The sequence below is a fragment of the Brienomyrus brachyistius genome, chromosome 13 (assembly GCF_023856365.1).
Source record: "Brienomyrus brachyistius isolate T26 chromosome 13, BBRACH_0.4, whole genome shotgun sequence".
Classification (NCBI taxonomy): domain Eukaryota; kingdom Metazoa; phylum Chordata; class Actinopteri; order Osteoglossiformes; family Mormyridae; genus Brienomyrus; species Brienomyrus brachyistius.
Window position 1 is genome coordinate 26021982 of NC_064545.1, and position 6569 is coordinate 26028550.

Genomic DNA, 6569 nt, shown 5'->3' on the forward strand with positions numbered 1-6569 from the left:
AGCTAACAGCTCAGTACAACACTGGTGTGCAGAAAGGCTTCTCTGAACACACAACTGGCCAACACCTGAACCAGTTCTGGTAGCTCAAGTGGGTCCTACACATTAGGTAGGAGGACTTAATTAACATCTTACTAATCATATATTTCATTATGTATTTCACTAGATCTCAAAAAACAAGCCATACGCTAGTCAAATAAGCTAGATTGTTAAAGTAAATCATTCATGGGTCTTCATTAAACTTAAAAAATTTTTTATCTTTAAAATTTTTGGTGCATTTTCCTGTACATACATATACATGTTGTAAAAAACATCTGCGTTCCAAAGCTGCTCAAGACATGTTGTTTTGCTTTGGAACTATAGTAATTAGAGCACTAAAGCCTTTTAAAATGGATATATATTATATCACAGTCATTTGGCACACAAGTCTAATTAATCATCTCTAAAAGTGAGTCCAAATGTTCAAAGTGAAATAAATAGCACTGAGCACACTTCTTTGGTGGATGTAACTGAGGTCAGATTTGGAGAGAGCAATTTACTGTTCCACAAATGACTGAATAGTCCATAATGAAGACGAGAACATGGCTTCCATTTAGTACCGCTTACAGAACAATAATATGTTAAAGTAATTGCTTAGTAATAACTGTTTGTTTTAAAATGTTTCATGTTTTGTGCATTTTCATGATCAACTCTTCACCAGATAGTGGTATAAAAATAGCACTGACCTAAATGCGCACACACTGAATTTCAGACATACCTTAATGTTATGAGTAGTTTATAAAATCACAAATATATATATACAGTATATATGATGGCAAGATAAAAAAAAAAAAAAAAACAGGCAGTCAATGGTGATTTAACGTCTCTTGGACGAAATTAACTATACATACGCACGAAAAATGGATTTCAAAATGTCTTTGCTGTGTGGTTCAATCAAAATATTCTGGTCCCGGTAACAAACTGAATATGTATGAACATCTCAAATATGCTGAGTTTATTTTGAATATTTAATGAGATATAAAGTATAAGTCTATTTCAGCTAACTTAATAAAAATCGCTCTTGTATGAATGTGCCACAAATTGAAACCGAATGGGGAGAAAACACAAGCTCTGAGACTCATCAATATTCCATGACAGAATGCCATAACTATATTTCACCATCATGCACAGTCAAAATACCAACATGCAAATCTGCGATAGAATCTCCCCCCATGTGTGACCAATCACAGCTCAGTCCTTCTCAATACAACAAATTAATAAGTATGACATTCTCATCTGAGCTGTGACCTCATTGAATATAATTTCAAATAGCTATGCGGAGCATAATAGGGTTGGTATTAAAAAATATATGATTTAAAATTACATAAATGCCCTTTTTATATAAAGGTGGGAGACAGTGCTTCATTTTAAAGAGATTAATAGACAAAGCTGGTTACTACTGAAAGCTGGGTGAGGGTTAAGTCAGAAAACATTAACAAAAGGAAAATTACAGCATAAACAGTTCATAAAACCTCACACCCCCCCCCCCCCCCCCATGACTCTCCAGATCATTAAATTTCTGCAACAATTAGACCTGTTCACATTGCGGGAAGCTGAAATTGTTGCCATGGCGAATCAGAGCCCTTAAGTCATATATCTTTTATTGCAGAAAGGTCATGTGTAGGCAGTCTAATAACTTAAGGAGCTGTGTGACAGATTTCATCCAAGCATAATCACATAATAGTCCAAAGCCACAGTATGTCACCAGTTGTTAAAAACAGAAAGGGGGTCAGAGAATAGGTTAAGTTAATGGATTTTATATTTATCCTTCTGTAAACAATAGGGATATCGGCAAACAAAACACAATAAGTATTAATAATATATTGCACATTTTTGGGAATTGGTAGGATAGTAAAACATTTTCAGATTTTACAGTGGATTGAAAAGTTTAAATTGCATACTATGGATAAGTTACCTACATTCAAATGTCTGTCTGTACACAGGAGTGAAGCCCTTTGTATAAAGAATTATCTGCAGGCAATCAATTTTTTTCTCCGCTTCAAAATTACAAATATAAAACAAATCCAGTAATTGCACAGATACGGTTTGGGAATTATTTTAACGATAATTCCATGTTCATCTTAGATTGTAATGTGCCATAAATGAATCTCTAGACACCAAAAATTCTTGACTTGCAAATGACCTTGACACTATGACACTACTAAAACACATTTTTCTTTCTTATTTTTTGTTAAGATGTTTTTTTGGAGCAGATCTTTACAGGCCTCAGGTGCTTGATGACAATGGCAAGGCTTCCTCCACTGCCGGGAGGGGCCTCCACTGGGGGGCCCCGGAGTTAGACATACGCGCTCATGTCCTTCATCTGCAGATGCCAAGACTACCTGCCAGACACAGACGAAATGCTGCCTCATAGGGCTGTGGAATGACTTGCATCTGCAGCGGAGAGCAGGTTTAATATCCGCCTGCTCAGCTGGAAGGCAGGTCTCCTCGCTCTCTGTAGGCTAACAGTTTCCAGCATAAGGCACAGCTCTCCAAGGAACACACCTTCCCTCTCCTCTTCCTGCTACCTTCTAAAGTGGCTGCTACAAATAACAAGGATATCTTAAATATCCTGCATCTTTGGATGAGTAGAATGCCATGACAAAAATGTATATTCAGTTTTTTTTAAATAATTTAATATAGACTAAAAAGAGTTGGTATGATACTTTTGGTGCATTGCAACTTTTGAGGCCCTGTGTTTAATAGCAGAGATGGAGGCAATGGTGCATGAATTAATAAAGTGCACTTAAACTGTTTTCACCAATTCCCAACTTGGGAGCAATAGGAACCTTTGATAAGCAGCATATCAAATACCGACAGAAAAAAGGTTTCAGGACAGTATTATTAATGCTTTGGGTTTCCTTGCCTCCTGCTGCTCTCTCACACAGCTGACTTCCATATCCTATCATTGATAGCCCATTGCCTCCATTTATTCTAGGACTGACTGGCTGAGGCACATATGTGAGCTTTTATACAGGTTCTAAGGTGTCTGTGGTATTAAACAGGTGAAAGCAAAATTCTGTGCAATAGTAACATGCAACAGATCACAGGCAAAGTTCATTCGAAGGGCTTCTGACAACTGTCAAAGGAGGAGCTCTTCATCATTCGGATCGCGTCTTGCTTTTCTTTGATGACTTTCTGATGTCATCATGATTGTCACTTCCTTAAGCCACTGGTACCTTTATAGTCACCTACAAATATGTGTCAGAAGCAAGGGAAAGAAAAAATAACAGTGACCTCATTTGTCTGGTTCAGTAATTAAACGTATGACTCAATATCTTTATTACAAAGTCACACGGCGTACTATGGTGTCCTGTTAGTGACATGTAGATGGTCATAAGTCCAATACGCAAAGACAGTAAATCATTCATTGTCAAAAAAAGCAAAGAGTAGGATGAGTTTGGAAGGGTTTTGGATGTGTCATAGAAGGATAGGAACATATAAATTAAATATGACACAAAAGACACTTATCGCTCTATTGCGGCAGACTGATGACGTTAGATCTCGCCTCACTCATTTGCCCCAGACTTCTCAGTACTTTTCTTTGTCTTAGCAGAGCTTCCATATAAGCTTGTACCCGTATAAAACATTAATAATGGATAGTAACACTCAAAGGGGAATGAAGTATGTTATAAATTATTAATAGAATGTATATCCAAGGCGTTTCTTTTTTGGTTTGTACATTAATATTCCAAGAATCTTGCTGTTCAAAGAAAACAATATTTCACAATCTTAGCTTATCTTTCAGACAATACGGTGGCATTTGTTTAATTTTGCTTCCGTGAAACAATGTTCATACATACATACATTAACAGATAAATACATATATGCAGTGTATAAGGAAGCTCGGGATAATGTCTGTATATCCATTTATCCACCTGAATTTGACCCATAAATGGATTTTAAGATATCTCCTCATTAAATTAACATCTCAGTACTCAATAACCCAGACACCTTGCAGAATTCAGGTTTCAAAACAACAATTTGACACCGGGTCATTAGGGAAACTGTTTCGAGAATACTCATTTTACATGAAACCCAACCTACCATGATTGATTCAGGGCTGTAAAAAGTATGTTTAGAGTTAATCATGAACAAAGCTCTCATAATTAGTATACGCTGTGCACTCCACATCTACTGATAGTGACAAAATAAAATGAAGTGCTGATGAAAGAAGATGTTGGCTTTGAAACAACATCCAATTTACTGCCCTCTATCTATTTCAGCTCTATTTGTGATCAGCCAGTTAATATTGGTTTTATCCAGTTGTATGAGCAGACGAAGGACAAATTTAGTGTCAATTTACAGCTATCTCTGAAGCATAAAGAATATGAGCGCTTCAAATTTTCAAAGCTATTTAGTTTTATTTTACCTTTCTATAAATTCTAAGATGTAGGAAGTGGATTGTTCAAAATCGCATTAGGGAGAAAAAAAACCTGTTCTTAAGATGAAAGGATGCAGCAGGATAAAAGCTAGTGAAAATAAGGTTAATTTTCTGCCTCATTTCCTGAAAGGATAAATGAGATGAGCACTCAGTGCAATTCAGATCAGTCTCAGCAGAGCCTCAAACAAGAGCTGGCCACCAGCCACCGGGACAGTGATGTTATTTAAAACTATCTAACGATATTCGTTCTCAGTACACGTACAGCATATGGCAGTATTACCACTGCTAATGTCATATCATTTATTTATTTAACAAAAGTATAAAAAAAACACACAAAAAGATTTCAGATATATGAACCTTTTCAGATAACATAAATTGAAATTTAGTAGGAAAATACAATTTATAGGGTATATCTGGTAACGATTTTAACAGCTGTCTGTAATGCTGGCATGGAGACTCAGTGAGTCACACAGTTACCTTATCTATAAGATTTTGGGTTTGAATGCCATCACTGCTGAGATTGAATGTTCTGCCACTGTTGTGACTGCTGTCTGTCTATAGCAGGGATCTCCAACTCCGGTCCTGGAGAGCTACCATCCAGTAGGTTTTCTATCCTACCCGACTTCTGATGAGCCACACCTGCTCTCAGCTAAATACCAGGAACAGATGTGTCTCATCGAAAGTCAGGTGGGACAGAAAACCTGCTGGATAGTAGCTCTCTGGGACCGGAGTTAGAGACCCCTGCTCTACAGACTCATTGGTGTCTTTAAACTGCCAGTAGAGTATGACTGTGGATATGACCTCTCACAGACTGGTACCCCAGCCTTGTGCTCTGTACTGCCTAGAATGGGTTTTAGTCTCTCTCCCTCGTCTTTGTGCCCATGATCGGAAGATCACCAATACAAACACCAGCTTCAGCAGAACAGTCACATGTCTGGAGGCTGTTGAGCAAGGCCCTTAACCCCCAGCTCCCGAGGTGCCACACGTTGGCTGACATTCTTCTGTGACCCCCCCCCCCCAAATTATAGAAAGCAAAATGGGGTGGGCAAAGAATTCCAGTGTAAAGGATCCTAAAGGATTAAGGTGGATGGAATTCTTTCACTCGAAGAAGTAAAAGAAAACTGAAGACTTTCTGGCACTATGATTGGACCTGAATTTAGCGAGCACACACAATTGCAGTGGAGAAGTACTAACCTGGATTTACTGTCATCAGAATGGTGCTACTTATATGAAACTCTCTAAATGCATGTATCATTAGAAGATCTGAGTGGAACAGAATCATAAGAAAAGCTTTTTATTGCTGCCCCATCCATGCACGGCCGGTCAATCCTATAGGCGACATAGGCTGTTGCCTAGGGCAACAACTTCTGAGGGGGCGCCAACTTGCCAGCCAATTTCAATTTGTCGCAGATGGGGGGTGCCGGTGGTGATGTTTGCCTACAGTGCCACATTGGCTGGTACTGGTACTGCATCCATATACAAATATAGGATGAAGTGGAACGAAAACGAGATTCCTCCATTACCACAATGCAACATACATACTAGATAGGAAATACATTAAAAACAGCAAGTGCGGAAATGCAAGAAATTAGATGAATAAAAAACAGGACCGTCATAGGTACTGCAATATAAAAATAATTATGTAGCAGTTTGTGAAAGTAGCCATAACTACTGTCATATACTTGGTCTTCATCTTTCTTCTCAACAGAGAGGGAACCATTTTATGGTAATAAAACAGATAGAAGATATTTCCAGGGAATAGGGTCCAGCAATGCATGTGCTAGTAGCCAGGAATGGGTCTCCAAGCAAGTGGCAGCATGTTCAAAGGGCACTAAATTCAAAATATCCCACATGACAATGATAAGTACAGTATATGATTCTCTAAAGCACATTGACAAGCAAGTGAAACCTTATACATTGTACATAGGGGCAGCGCATCCCAGCCCAACCAAATTCACTGTCATTATTGACTCCCATAAATGATACTGTGCCTAACACACCAACACCCCACCTCATGTCTATTTACAAAAAGCAAAATCCAAAATAAAACTATGCAACTTCCACATTCATAATTGCTCAATATGTGTATGAGTATCACAAGAGATTAAGCTAAGATCAGGTTTCTGATTAAACCAAGACACAAAGACGT

General features: G+C 38.0%; 1 long non-coding RNA gene across 1 annotated transcript in view; it reads right to left on the reverse strand.

The window, feature by feature from the left end:
- Positions 1-1777: 1777 nt before the first annotated feature.
- Positions 1778-6569, reverse strand: part of LOC125706545 (uncharacterized) — a 10776-nt gene continuing 5984 nt past the window's right edge. Inside the window, exon 3 of the long non-coding RNA XR_007382015.1 lies at positions 1778-3227. This is a non-coding gene — a long non-coding RNA (uncharacterized LOC125706545). The remainder of the gene's footprint in view (positions 3228-6569) is intronic.